Source organism: Triticum aestivum, chromosome 4B (genome assembly GCF_018294505.1).
Source record: "Triticum aestivum cultivar Chinese Spring chromosome 4B, IWGSC CS RefSeq v2.1, whole genome shotgun sequence".
NCBI lineage: Eukaryota > Viridiplantae > Streptophyta > Magnoliopsida > Poales > Poaceae > Triticum > Triticum aestivum.
Window position 1 is genome coordinate 106,494,155 of NC_057804.1, and position 14,703 is coordinate 106,508,857.

A 14,703-nucleotide genomic window follows, 5' to 3' on the forward strand; every position below is an offset into this window, starting at 1 on the left:
TGACCTAGGCAGTATGGCCCGCCGTTGTGTAGTGTTCTCCTTATGGGGGTGGGGCAACTTGCCAGCGAATTGGTCCTTGAGATGCTAGAATTGGATCCGCATTAGGCGCTTGACCAATAGGGGTAGCCCGTGGCGCATTGGAAAGGTCAATCTCACAACCAGGAGGGTTTGCATGATATCCTCAACATCCAAGCCACCGCAAAGAAGGTTTTTTGAAAGTTCGTAACAAGCCCGATGACCTCCCCAAAGCTCTGGAGAATGTTGGAGACTGTCTGAATGTCTTCTTTGGTAGGCACAACAAAAATGGCAGGGTCATCCGGTTGGAGCGAAGTCAAAAATTGCCCACCCTCCCTCCCAAGTCATGGAGGAGTCCCTGCTCGGTGGCTAGCTGAAGCACTCGTTGGAGGTCGTCAATGGCGACGACGAAGAGCAATTGGAGAGAGGTTCTCCTTGCCGGAGGCCGCGGTTGTGCCTTCCTCAGGGACGCCATTGAGAAGGACATAATATGTTTAGGCAAGAGAAGGGCGGAATCCAGTCATGGTACCTCAGGGGGAACCCACATGTCTAAAGAAGGTCGAATATGTAGTTTCAATGCACGAAGTAGAACACCTTGTTGATGTCAAGATTTAGGAGAAGAGGCGGTTTCTTTTGCCTATGGAGCTGAAGTTGTCTGGGATGCTCCGACATTTGAGGAAGGCACTTTGCGCATTGGAGACCAAGTCATTCATGTGTGGAGCAAGCCTTTGCCCTCCTTTGGTAGGAGGACAATGTTCACCGAATCAAACCATTGAAAGTGAGTTGTTTGCGTATTATATAAGTGGTTGATGATCCTCATAGCATCCTCCTTGATACTATCCCAATAACTCTGGAAGAACTCCATGGTGAACCCATCCGGGACTGGCACCTTATGAGAGAGGAGGTTGTTGATGGCGGTCTTGACCTCTTCTTCCGAGAAAGGGTCATCGAGACCGCGTAGGTTTTCCGGGGGAGGTTCAAAGCTTTCCAGTTTAAGTACAAATGTGAGGTGACCCATCCACCATGTGGCACAATATATGGATGAAAATTTTGGTGCCTCCCATTGACGCTAAGATGGAAGAATCCCATGTCTGCATTCCCCATAGTGCAAATTATCGATGTAGGCACATTATTTCTTTCTAGCCCTCTCGAGCACCGCAAGGGCGATGAAGTGTTGCTTAAACCTTGTCCTAATATCTCTCTCGGCCAACAATACTAGTTGTTTCTCCATAGCAATATCAAATCGAAGGATGACCTCAAGGTCCATGTGTAGCTAGACCTTGTGGTTGGAGAAGATATACTCGCCCCACAGCTTATGGCGCCAGACCATGCACTACAATTTGTGGAACATACGCTGGCAAGACTCGGTGTGGACAGATGGCTCATTCCACGTGTTTTGCACAAACCTCAGAGAACCACAGGATGTGTAGCCAGAAGCTCTTAAATCTGAAGGATCGAGGTCTCTTCGGACACAGTTGCTAGCAAGAAGTAAGGGCAGTGGTCCAAGAGGGATGAAGAGAGTGCGTGCATGATGTGATCACCAAATATTCAGCCGAGGTCTCCCGATTGTAGCCAATTTCTTCTCCTTTTCTCTTACCATGGACACCAATGTCTTCTTATCAGTCTCCAAATGTAGCTTTGGACATTGATCTCCGTCGCTAACTGAACAACACGTTTGCACGCTAAGATATCCACCACCTCCGATTCGAAAGCATCAACAGAGCTATGTTATAAGCTTATCACTCTACTCTGGTAAATAATCTTTAGGGCACATATGACTCCATGAGTGAAGAGGAGATGGAAGCCCTTGAGAAAGTGGCCATGCACCGGCGCGTGAACGAGGATGAAGATGATCAAGTCTTTTGTGATGAGGATTCGAGCCCCGCTCTCGTTGTCTCCAAGGTCTTGACTCTTCAACATCAACAAGAAGAAGACCAACGATGCCACATCTTCCACACAAAGGCCGGCATCAATGGAAGGTCCGTCAAGGTCATCATCGATGGAGGTAGTTGCCACAACTTGGCAAGTGAAGAACTATGCTCCAAGCTTCAATTGGTCAAGAGGAAGCACCCACACCCCTACAAGGTTCAATGGCTAAGTGACTCCGACACTATACGAGTTGAGCATACGGTCCAAGTATCCTTCAAAATTGGTGCTTATGAAGACACTTTGGAGTGTGATGTGGTCCCAATGACAGTTTGCCACCTCCTTCTTGGTCGACCATGGCAATTCGACCGTGGGGTCATCCATAATGGGCGCACCAATCACTATAGCTTCAAGATGAAAGGGAAGGAATACATGCTACGACCTATGTATCCTAATCAAGTGATAGCCGACAAGCAAGCCACCAATCATGGAGGGAAGAGTGAAAAAGTGATCCAACCAAAAGTGAGTGAGAGCCACAAGCCAAACTTGAGTGCCTCTTCACCTAGAGAGAAAAATCTAATCCTATTTGCCACCAAAAGTGAGATGAGAGAAGTGTGTGAGGACCCATCGAGTGTGAGTCACTTTGTCCTTGTGTGCAAGGATGGAGAACCAAAAACTAACACCATTCACGAGCTACCGTTGGTGTTTCAATCTCTTTTGCAGGAATTCCAAGATGTTTTCCCCGATGAGCTGCCTCTGGGTCTACCTCCTCTTCGAGGAATTGAGCATCGAATCAACCTCATCCCCGGAGCGCCACTTCCAAACAAGGCTCCATACCGTGTCAATCCCGAAGAAACCAAGGAGATTCAACGGCAAGTACAACAACTAATCGACAACGGTCATGTACGTGAAAGCTTAAGCCCTTGTGCCGTTCCCGTTATACTTGTGCCTAAGCCCGATGGAAGTTTCCGATTATGTTCCGATTGTAGACCCATAAATGCTATTACCGTTCTCTATAGGCATCCCATTCCTCGCTTAGATGGTATGCTTGATGAACTTAGTGGAGCCAACTTTTTCTCAAAAATTGATCTTAAAAGTGGCTATTATCAAATCCGCATCCAAGAAGGTGATGAATGGAAAACTGCTTTCAAAACCAAATTTTGGCTTGTATGAGTGGTTAGTGATGCCTATGGGTTTGTCGGAAGCACCCGGAACTTTCGTGCGTCTTATGCATCATGTGCTTAGACCTTATATTGGAATCTTAGTTGTGGTTTACTTTGATGATATTCTTGTGTTTAGCAAAACCATGAAAGAGCACATTAATCATGTAAAATCTGTTTTGCAAACTCTTCGCAAGGAAAGCCTTTATGCGAACTTGGAAAAATGCACTTTTGGCGTTGACAAAGTGGTTTTCTTGGGTTTCGTTGTCTCTTCCAAGGGTGTCCATGTTGATGAAACTAAAATTGAAGCAATTAAAACTTGGCCCCAACCCACCAATTTGCAACAAGTGAGGAGTTTTCTTGGTCTTGCAGGATTTTATCGCCGCTTTGTGAAAATTTTTAGCACAATTGCCGCTCCTTTACATGCTTTGAGTAAGAAGAATACTCCTTTTGTTTGGGGATCTTTGCAATCCAACGCTTTTGATGAGCTCAAGTCTTTGCTTACTCATGCACCGATTCTTGCTTTACCCAACTTTGGAAAAACTTTTGAGGTTCATTGTGATGCAAGTGGTACCGGAATTGGCGGAGTTTTGATGCAAGAAAAACGAGCCATAGCTTATTTTAGTGAAAAACTCTCCGGTGCTCAACTTAACTATCCCATCTATGACAAAGAATTATATGCTTTAGTGCGTGTCCTACATGTTTGGGAACATTATCTTAGACCTCATGAGTTTGTCATCCATACCGATCATGAAACACTTAAGTACTTAAAAGGTCAAACTAAGTTGAACAAGCGTCATGCCAAATGGAGTGAATTTATTGAATCTTTCCCATATGTGATCAAGTACATTAAGGGTAAGGAAAATGTAGTTGCCGATGCACTTTCACGCATATGTACGCTTGTCACTAAACTTGAGTTGAATGTTATTGGCTTTGAGCACATAAAAGACTTGTATGCTAATGATCCATCTTTTGCACCTCATTATGCTAAATGTTTGACGCATACATCTTGGGAACAATATTACATCAAGGATGGTTATCTTATGAGAGCTAACAAACTATGCATTCCCGAGTCTTCTCTTCGTTTACTCCTTTTGCAAGAGGCTCATGGAGGTGGACTCATGGGACACTTTGGACGCGACAAGACTTTCGCCACGCTCTCCAAGAACTACTTTTAGCCCAAGATGTTCCGCGACGTCTCACGCTTCACCACCCGATGCTCTACATGTCGCAAAGCTAAGTATAAAGCTCAATCTCATGGTCTTTACATGCCTCTTCCTATTCCTTATCAACCATGGGAAGACATTAGTATGGATTTTGTACTTGGTTTGCCTAGGACTCAAAATGGAAGGGATTCCGTGTTTGTCGTTGTGGACAGATTTTCTAAAATGACACATTTCATTCCTTGCAACAAGATAGACGATGCTTCACATATTGCCAATCTATTTTGTAGGGAAATCCTGCGACTTCATGGAGTGCCAAAGACAATTGTCTCGGACCGCGACGTCAAGTTCTTGAGTTACTTTTGGAAGACCCTATGCGCCAAGCTCGGCATCAAGCTATTGTTCTCTTCGGCATACCATCCTCAAACCGATGGCCAAACAGAGGTGACGAACCGTACACTCTCCACTCTACTTCGCGTGTTGATCAAGAGGAACATCAAGGAGTGGGAAGAGTGCCTACCCATCGCCGAGTACGCCTACAACCGTGCAAGACATTCGACGACCGGCAAGTCCCCCTTCGAGGTCGTCTACGGCTTCAACCCATTGTCCCCATTGGACATTCTACCTCTTCCTCTACAAGAGCAAACCAACCTCGATGCAAGTGCCCGTGCAAGCTACATCAAGAAGATGCATGAAGATACAAGGCACACCATCAAGTGACAAACACAACGACTAGCGACCAAGCTCAACATCAACAAGCAACCCATGGTCTTCAACATTGGTGATCTAGTGTGGCTACACCTTCGCAAGGACTGCTTCCCCATCGAACGCAAGTCCAAGCTTCTCCCTCGAGCCGACGGACCTTTCAAGGTGCTAGCATGCTACAACGACAACACCTACAAGATTGACCTACCTCGAGACAAGTACAATGTGAGCGACATCTTCAACGTCAAGGACCTCGCACCTTACCATGGAGATGAAGTTTTTGATCCGAGGTCGGATCTCTCCCAAAGGGGAGGCGATGATGCAGAGCATCCCTCCCTCATCCCCATGGACGCATCTACATCTCCTTCAACACCACGTGGACCCATGACTCGAGCCCGCTCTAAGGCTATCGAAGATAAGGTGAACTCGCTCCTCTCCGAAATCCCTCTTCCTACTCACGAGACATGGCTACTACCTCAGACGGAAACTCTGTGTGTGATCAGGTACAACGCTGAAGAAGAAGCGACAGGCATCAACTTTCTGCTCAGCCTGGAACCTGCCCGGAACCTGGCCCGGAACTTTCGGCCCCCGGAACTTCCGGCCTGCCCGGAGCTTCCGGCCTCCTTCGACATCGACCACCCCGGGCATGCCAACTTTCTGCTTAGCCCGGAACCTGCCCGGAACCTGGCCCGGAACTTCCGGCCCCCGGAACCTCCGGCCTTGCCCGGAACTTCCGGCCCCCGGAAGCCAGCCCTGCTTCACCCGTGCCAACTTTCAGCTTAGACCGGACCCTGCCCGGAACCTCCGGCGCCCGGAACTTCCGGCCTGGCCCGGAACTTTCGTCCTGGCCCGGAACTTCCGGCCCTGCCTGTGCGCAGCCACTTGGGCCGAGGCCCGTGTACCCTTCCGCCCCGTAGACTATATATACTCCCTCATCCCGTACGTTTTAGGGTTAGCATTGGATAGCTCATATTTGTGTGAGAGCCTTGCTCATCCACTTGGATACTTCTCCTCGGAGTTCAGGACCTCTTCGGAGAAGATCCCCCAAGCGGATTCAAGACCCCTTTCTAGGGAAGACCATCAAGACCTCCGTACGGAGAAGAACGGTGCCTTTGTATCTTGCCTTTGTTGATTGTGGATCATGTGTATCTCTTTGTGTTCGGTGATCTAGCACTCGTGTGATTGATTCTATGTCGGTTTCGTGATTCTCTCTCGTTCTCCCCGTGTTTTCCCCTTTGTGCTTCCGTGTGTTCTTCGTGAATCTCCGTAGGATCCTCTCCAAATGTGAAAGATCGTCCAACTAGGGTTTTTCCCTACATCATTGTGGTTTTGAAGCTCCTTGTCGTGGCACCAATGAGGTGCCACCTATGCCAAGGCCATGGAATAGTGACCCAAGGCGGTTAACTTTCAAGTAATGGTGTCAGCTGTCATGAAGATGGGACAGAAGTGTCCAAAGCAAAGTAAATTACTGGATGTGCAACACTGTGGGTCCATTTGACAAACTGATTTGGTCCACCCAGGCTCATCATTTGTTGCTTTTGGATATGTCAATAATAAGAGATACAATGTGCTTTGGCCTTAGTCCCTCCAGCCAAGCCAATTCTGAGAAGCTCGCCTTGTTTCCATCTCCAACGGCGAGCTTAGTAAGCCCATGAAACACGTCCATGTCCTCTCCGTCGCATGGGTTTCGGTGCCAACCCACATTTTTGCCGGCGCTTCCTTAAAGCCACGACCATCCCAGGTGGAGCGGCGAGCAACTTGTCAAGGTGCAAGATCCCATGGTCTCCAAAGTCGACGGGGCGGCACACCGCCATCCAAATAACTTTGCACTTGGCACCAGAGACCTTGTTGGAGCCGGCCCAAAAGAATGCCCTACAGATCTTGTTAATGGCTTGTAACATCCCCACCGTTATGCCGAGCAATGTGGTGTGGTAGATTGTGATGGCGATGAGGGCCAACTTGACCTAGGCAGTATGGCCCACCGTTGTGTAGTGTTCTCCTTACGGGGGTGGGGCAACTTGCCAGTGAATTGGTCCTTCAGATGCTAGAATTGGATCCGCATTAGGCGCTTGACCAATAGGGGTAGCCCGTGGCGCATTGGAAAGGTCAATCTCACAACCAGGAGGGTCTGCATGATATCCTCAACATCCAAGCCACCGCAAAGAAGGTTTTTTGAAAGTTCGTAACAAGCCCGATGACCTCCCCAAAGCTCTGGAGAATGTTGGAGACTGTCTGAATGTCTTCTTTGGTAGGCACAACAAAAATGGCAGGGTCATCCGGTTGGAGCGAAGTCAAAAATTGCCCACCCTCCCTCCCAAGTCATGGAGGAGTCCCTGCTCGGTGGCTAGCTGAAGCACTCGTTGGAGGTCGTCAATGGCGACGACGAAGAGCAATTGGAGAGAGGTTCTCCTTGCCGGAGGCCGCGGTTGTGCCTTCCTCAGGGACGCCATTGAGAAGGACATAATATGTTTAGGCAAGAGAAGGGCGGAATCCAGTCATGGTACCTCAGGGGGAACCCACATGTCTAAAGAAGGTCGAATATGTAGTTTCAATGCACGAAGTAGAACACCTTGTTGATGTCAAGATTTAGGAGAAGAGGCGGTTTCTTTTGCCTATGGAGCTGAAGTTGTCTGGGATGCTCCGACATTTGAGGAAGGCACTTTGCGCATTGGAGACCAAGTCATTCATGTGTGGAGCAAGCCTTTGCCCTCCTTTGGTAGGAGGACAATGTTCACCGAATCAAACCATTGAAAGTGAGTTGTTTGCGTATTATATAAGTGGTTGATGATCCTCATAGCATCCTCCTTGATACTATCCCAATAACTCTGGAAGAACTCCATGGTGAACCCATCCGGGACTGGCACCTTATGAGAGAGGAGGTTGTTGATGGCGGTCTTGACCTCTTCTTCCGAGAAAGGGTCATCGAGACCGCGTAGGTTTTCCGGGGGAGGTTCAAAGCTTTCCAGTTTAAGTACAAATGTGAGGTGACCCATCCACCATGTGGCACAATATATGGATGAAAATTTTGGTGCCTCCCATTGACGCTAAGATGGAAGAATCCCATGTCTGCATTCCCCATAGTGCAAATTATCGATGTAGGCACATTATTTCTTTCTAGCCCTCTCGAGCACCGCAAGGGCGATGAAGTGTTGCTTAAACCTTGTCCTAATATCTCTCTCGGCCAACAATACTAGTTGTTTCTCCATAGCAATATCAAATCGAAGGATGACCTCAAGGTCCATGTGTAGCTAGACCTTGTGGTTGGAGAAGATATACTCGCCCCACAGCTTATGGCGCCAGACCGTGCACTACAATTTGTGGAACATACGCTGGCAAGACTCGGTGTGGACAGATGGCTCGTTCCACGTGTTTTGCACAAACCTCAGAGAACCACAGGATGTGTAGCCAGAAGCTCTTAAATCTGAAGGATCGAGGTCTCTTCGGACACAGTTGCTAGCAAGAAGTAAGGGCAGTGGTCCAAGAGGGATGAAGAGAGTGCGTGCATGATGTGATCACCAAATATTCAGCCAAGGTCTCCCGATTGTAGCCAATTTCTTCTCCTTTTCTCTTAGCATGGACACCAATGTCTTCTTATCAGTCTCCAAATGTAGCTTTGGACGTTGATCTCCGTCGCTAATTGAACAACACGTTTGCACGCTAAGATATCCACCACCTCCGATTCGAAAGCATCAACAGAGCTATGTTATAAGCTTATCACTCTACTCTGGTAAATAATCTTTAGGGTACATGAGTGACAGAGTATACCTTTAGGGTACATAAGTGATTATTTATCGTTAAGTCAATGCATTCTTCATTACAGCTCCCTAGTCCAAGCTTATCACTCTACTCTGGTAACTAATCAAAGAAAATGAACCTAAGCTAGGTTATTGATGGCATGCTCGGCTTGGTACCTCTATATGTTATTTTTTATAAACATAGATAAATTGAATTAGACAAAGAAAGTAAATTTGTCTTATTTGCCTTTCTAAAAAAACAGTTTTAGTTCCCTACTTGAGCTCCTTCACGTTCTTCTTCTGGTTTCGATGCAGCAAATTAAACGGACTAATCTCCTAAATATACTGGAAAATCTCTGCAAACAACATGCACCCACAAATCATCACCACATACATAGGAGGAAGAAAATCCATGCCAAATGTACAGCCGCAACCAGAGAAGAGAGTAGTACAAGTTCAAAAGTGCTACCATGCCCAATGAAAATCATATGTGAGAACAAGCTATTACAATATAATTGCAACTTTTCAGCTATTTCCTGTAGCAAAGAACACAAGCTATGGTGTTAACTTTCATCCAAGAGGTGAACATTATTGATTTCTGCAAATGCAAATAAAATATGCACATCAGAATTCTGAAGGTGAAAGCAATTTTTGAACAAATAATGTTGTTATGCAGATCTATCTACTAAGTGGGTGTGAAAAAAGAAACAATTCCTTATTCAACACTATCTTAAATTTCGTTTCCTTATTTGACACTGAATTTTATTTTCTTCCCTATCTAACAACGAGTCTAAATTTTATGCCTTTTATGGCACTTTCGTCCATTTTGAAACTAAATGACACCTGAAAAGACCCTTTTGCCCCTCATGTGGTATGTGTGGAGAGCAGTCGCACACACACGCAACATCAATGTGAGGGCAGTAGCACACACAGCAGCACATAAACACGCAGCGAGACACAGCAGCACATAAACATGCAGCAACGCGCGCGCACACACACAGCAGCACCCACGCATGCAACACACTCACAGGCAGCAGCAGCACACACACGTAGCACACACACGCAGTAGCAGCAGCAACAGCACACACGCAGCAGCACATACCTAGCAGCAGCACACAGCAGCGGACGCACACAACACACGGGCATGCAAACAATTTTCTTTTTTTAAACGAGGCCAAAGCTTTGCCCATTTTATTAGTTAAGAAGAAGGTTGCCTAGTTAATGACGGAAAACCAGGCGTCCTTCACTCCATCCACAACAGCCATGGAGCTCTGCACCCGCCGGACGGACAAGAGAAACCAGATCCGGCCGAGTCCGACCAAATCCAACCATCCCCACCCGCCTCCTCCTCACAACCACCGCCACATCCCTACCTGATGTCCAGATCGAATAAACGAAGGAACATCCAAATCGAGCGTAATGGACGGGAGGTCGTGGTGGTGCGTAACTTGCATATGGCCAAATAGTGTACCTGACTGGCTGACTCTCATAACAAGGACCAATAACTCGAGAACAGGATCGAAGGATCGATGGCTGAGGAACACCCAATACGTGGTTTTATTTTTGGTAGATTTTTTTGGCGAACGATCTATACATAGTAGGGTGAAAAAGTCGCTGGAAATCAAGGTAGGGCGCTCCGCCTGTGACATCACACACACGCGCGCACACAAACATACCACATGAGAGCAAAAGGGTCTTTTCAGGTGTCATTTGGGCTTGAAACGGACAAAAGTGTTATAAAAGACATAAAATTTAGACTCATTATTAGATAGGGAAGAAATTATTTGTCGATGTCAAATAGGGCATAAAATTTAGACACGGTGTTAAATAAAGAATCCTCTCGTGAAAAAAGGGTAGCTAAGGGCATCTTCAACGCAAGACGGGTGCTAAGGAAAATAAAAACAAATCGTAAAAGTAAAAAAATAATCAAAACGCCTGTTTGTTTTAATGATGGACGCTAGATTATTGGCGCTAATAAAATAAGCCCGTGCAGTAGCGTTTTATCCAACAAAGCAAAACAAGCAAGCGCCCGACTCTATATTTTGCGTCAATGCTACACCTGACGCCAGGATTCACCAGGAATTAACAGCCTAACCGCCAATCGACCGGATATCTATCCTGGCCGCCCTAATGAATAACCGTGTCGTGAGGCCGCGTAATGTCCAGTTAAAACAAATGGCTAAAGAATCAAGAATACCACATTAAGATTGATTAATTTGTCTTTTTTCCTTGTATCATTTTGGCGAAGTATTTCCCTCTGGCCAACATCTAGTAGTGGTACTTGACTTCGAATAACTGACCAAATACAATCAGATATATGCAGTCTGGATGAACACCAAATCTGTTTGACTAATCATTTCACATATAAGAAGATAAAATTAATCCAAACCTAGTGCTTAATGTAGATCAATCGTAGAACATCAATGGCACCAGCGAGCTACACATCGGTGCGGTGATGTCGACCAATAAGCAAAATGACTGTCAACTCTAGCTAGGATAATTTTTTTTGATGTGATCTGCTTCAGGGTATTATAACAAAAGAATTACATTTATATAAATATAAGTTAGTACTAACATTGTTTACATTTGCAACTAAGACATCTCTAGCATAAGACATAGAGGTAGGAAATGTATAACCGTGCTGCATAAAAAGCAAAACCCATAGCGCCATATGAATAGTATAGTAGGATCCCAAGCTTGTAACTGTACAATTACGAAACTATTTCATGCAAGCAATTGATAACCCTCACATGAAGTTATCACAATAAAAACGAGTTTCAGAACTTCACACCATGGCCATAGTTAGCACCTATAGTTCTTGCAGAACTACACAGTACAGCTGGTTGTCTAGATTTCAGAAGTGAACATTCAATAAGTGAGTAAGATTTATAAACTCCTTTTGTCAAATGAATTGCAGAAAACGGCAGACTACAGTGCTCTACAACATAAACCAGCTTCACGACACAAACTATACAATCCTCGGATTCGTACCAGTCGTTACGAAACCCTCGCTTAATGGCCAAATCAACTCACCTGTGTGTTTGAATAATTTGGATTAAAAGAAAATATTCACTAAATACCCCTGATCCCAACTCTTTGAACAATCTAAAAGGTCCTAGAATTAACAGGCTTCAATTGACTGGTTATGGTTAACGAATTCCCCCTAAGATCTGAAGCGTAGCATCACCAGGTAAATAGATTGAGATGGCAAACTCAGACGGGGACAGATCCGAGACATGGGCAGCAGCGGCAGCAGCAGCGTACCTGTTGTGCATGAGGATGGATCACCAGGGCTCTCAGGCTCTGAAACATGGCTATTCAGAAATTTCTCATCCACGACATGGACACGTCCACATGGCACCTGTTTGACTCCGTTCATGCCTGATGGGCGAGCACATGCACCACGGGCACCACCGACAGAAAAGCAAAGACATCGATTACCATGCTAGTGTCATGGGTCATCTGGAATGAGCGCAACGCAAGAGTGTTCAGGCAAAAGAGCGCACCTTCGTAAATCTTGCTCAGCATCATTGAAGACGAGGCAAACCTTTGGATCAAGCTGGGGCAAAGAAACTAGGGTCTTTTTTATTGCGAGAATAATTGTCATGCCGTAACTTGGATGTGTGTTGTAACAAACTCTCTTTCCTCCTTATTTAATATACGAGGTAAATCTTTTGCCTCCGTTTCAAAAAGAAATCCTTATCGACGAAGGAGAGTATGACAACGTAGTACTTGGGGCTGACGGAGGACAAGACGATGGCAGAATATCGGTCGGGGTGTGGATGCCCGTGTGTTCCATGATGGGGGAATTGTCTGGTGCCACCGGCATGCGCTGAGATTTCCGTGCATCGAAACCAGCCCACAAAGGTCGGATCTCTGTTGGGTCACGGCGAGCGCCTTAGCCGCCCTGGAGAGCGCATCGACATTATAGAACTGCAGGAAAAGTGGTGTACAACAGGATACATAAGAGTGCTGACCTTGCCATCGATGAAACGGGAGATTGGATAATTTACCACACTTTACTTCGTGATTAGATGATTTGCCCTGCTTTATTTAGGATTAGATGATTTGCCCCGTTTTTCTTCTATCTTTTGATCATTTGCCTTAATCTGTATTCTAATGAGTTCTTAATTATTTTAATTCAGAAAATCAACATGGAATGACATTTGTGCCCCTATAGCAGTTTTGCAATTTCTATGTATAATCTACCTGGTTCGACCCTGTCTCTTCGTACTGAACCTGCAGCTCGTCCTACTCCCTAGGAACACCAAGCAGCGCTGTAGCTCAGCGGCCCAGTGGCTACTGCTGCTGCTCGCAGGCCCAGCAGTTCCCGCAGCTGCCCGACGGCTCGACGGTCCGGTAGCTTCCTGCTCTCTACCCCAGTGAATCCCGCTGCTGCTCGGCCGTCCGGCGGCTCCAGTTGTTGCTCGAAGGCCGGCTGCCCCGTGCCTCCCTCTACACCCGGGCGACTTATGCTCCTGCTTGGTGGACGGTGGCTCCCTCTGCTGCTCGGTGGCACGGCGGCCACCCGGCGACCAGGTGCCCTGTATTTTCTTTCCCCTCTCGATCCCCTTGCTCCTCTCGATTCCTCCGCACGGCAGCATGCAGCTTACAACAGAGGAGAGATTTACTAATAACCACTAACAGGAGCTTTAGAGCAACTCCAAGGGGCGATCCATTTGATCCGCCCACGTTCATTTGGGTCGCCGACCCAAACCCAAATCATGTCCGCGCTGCGTTCACGCCGACACATTTTCGGTCCAAATTTGCGCCTAAAATGCGTTGGCGCGGAAGCGGATGCGCCGCGCGTCTCCTCGCCGTCCGCCGCGTCCCCATCTGGCGGCCACCCAACCGCCACCGGTCGTTTTATTTATGACGACCACCGATAGCGGGCCCACGCATTAGCTAGTGCGCGCGTCTTTTTTTAACCACGTGTGCGGCGGGGTCGGCCTCATCCGCTTCTCCCGTCCACATCTGCTCCCCCTCCCACCACTCCCTTTGCTTCCTCGCCGGCGACCGCAAACCCTAGCGCGCCTATGGGCCTCTTCGGCAGCAGCAAGGGCAAGGGCAAGGGCACCCCCGGCGCCTCGTCGTCCCGTGCTCCCCCTCCCCCTCCACCGCCGGCGCGTTTTCGCCCTGAACGCCGGTGCCTGCACATCCCGGTGCACCAAGCGCGGTGGCACTGGGAGTACAGGGAGTACAGGCATTTGGATCCAAACCGGATCCCGGTGCCGGCGGTTCCGCGGACCCAGCGGGCCCACGACGACGAGGTGCGCCAGCGCCGCGCGCTGCTCACGCGGAGCAACATCGGCTGCCCGAGTACGCCGCCGACTCTCCCAACTGGGAGGCTTGGTTCGCCCTCGAACACGAGGAGCAACGACGCTCGAGTGTCGCCGCCGTCCCGCCGCCGTTCCCACCGCTGCCCCCGGAGGTAGAGCCGGAGGACATGGAGGCGGAGGCGGAGTACCAAGACGCCTTCGAGGAGGCCCTGCAGCACGCGCTGGAGGCTAGCCGCATCGACGAGGACGCGCACTGGGATGGGCTAGAGCAAGCCCTTGCCCTGTCGGCGGCGGGGGACTCCGTCCACTCCCCGCTCTTCGTGCCGCCACCTCCATCATCGCCGCCCGTCCAGCCGAAGCCGGAGCCGGAGCCGGAGCCGTCGGGTAAGCGCTCCCCGTCTCCACCCACTTGGGCGGAGGAGGCCTACTCGTGGACGGGCCAGTACCGCGAGTGGGTCAGCGCGCCTCCCGTCCACTTCGCCGCCACGCCGGAGGAGGAGGCGGCCCACCTCGAGTGATGGAAGGAGCACTAGATCCACCAGGAGCAGATGCGCTACGACGCCATGCTTCAACACGACGCGGAGGAGCTCCGGCTCGAGGAGGAGGAGGAGGAGGAGGAGCGCGCGCGGCTTGCCGCAATGCCGCCGCCCCAGCAGACGCCGGAGGAGGCTGTCCTGACAGCGTACCAGGCGGCGTTCGGGTGGGCTGGCCCTACTCCGGTCTTCATCGACCTCACTGACGACGGCGTCGAGGGCAAGGGCAAGGGCAAGGCCGACGACGT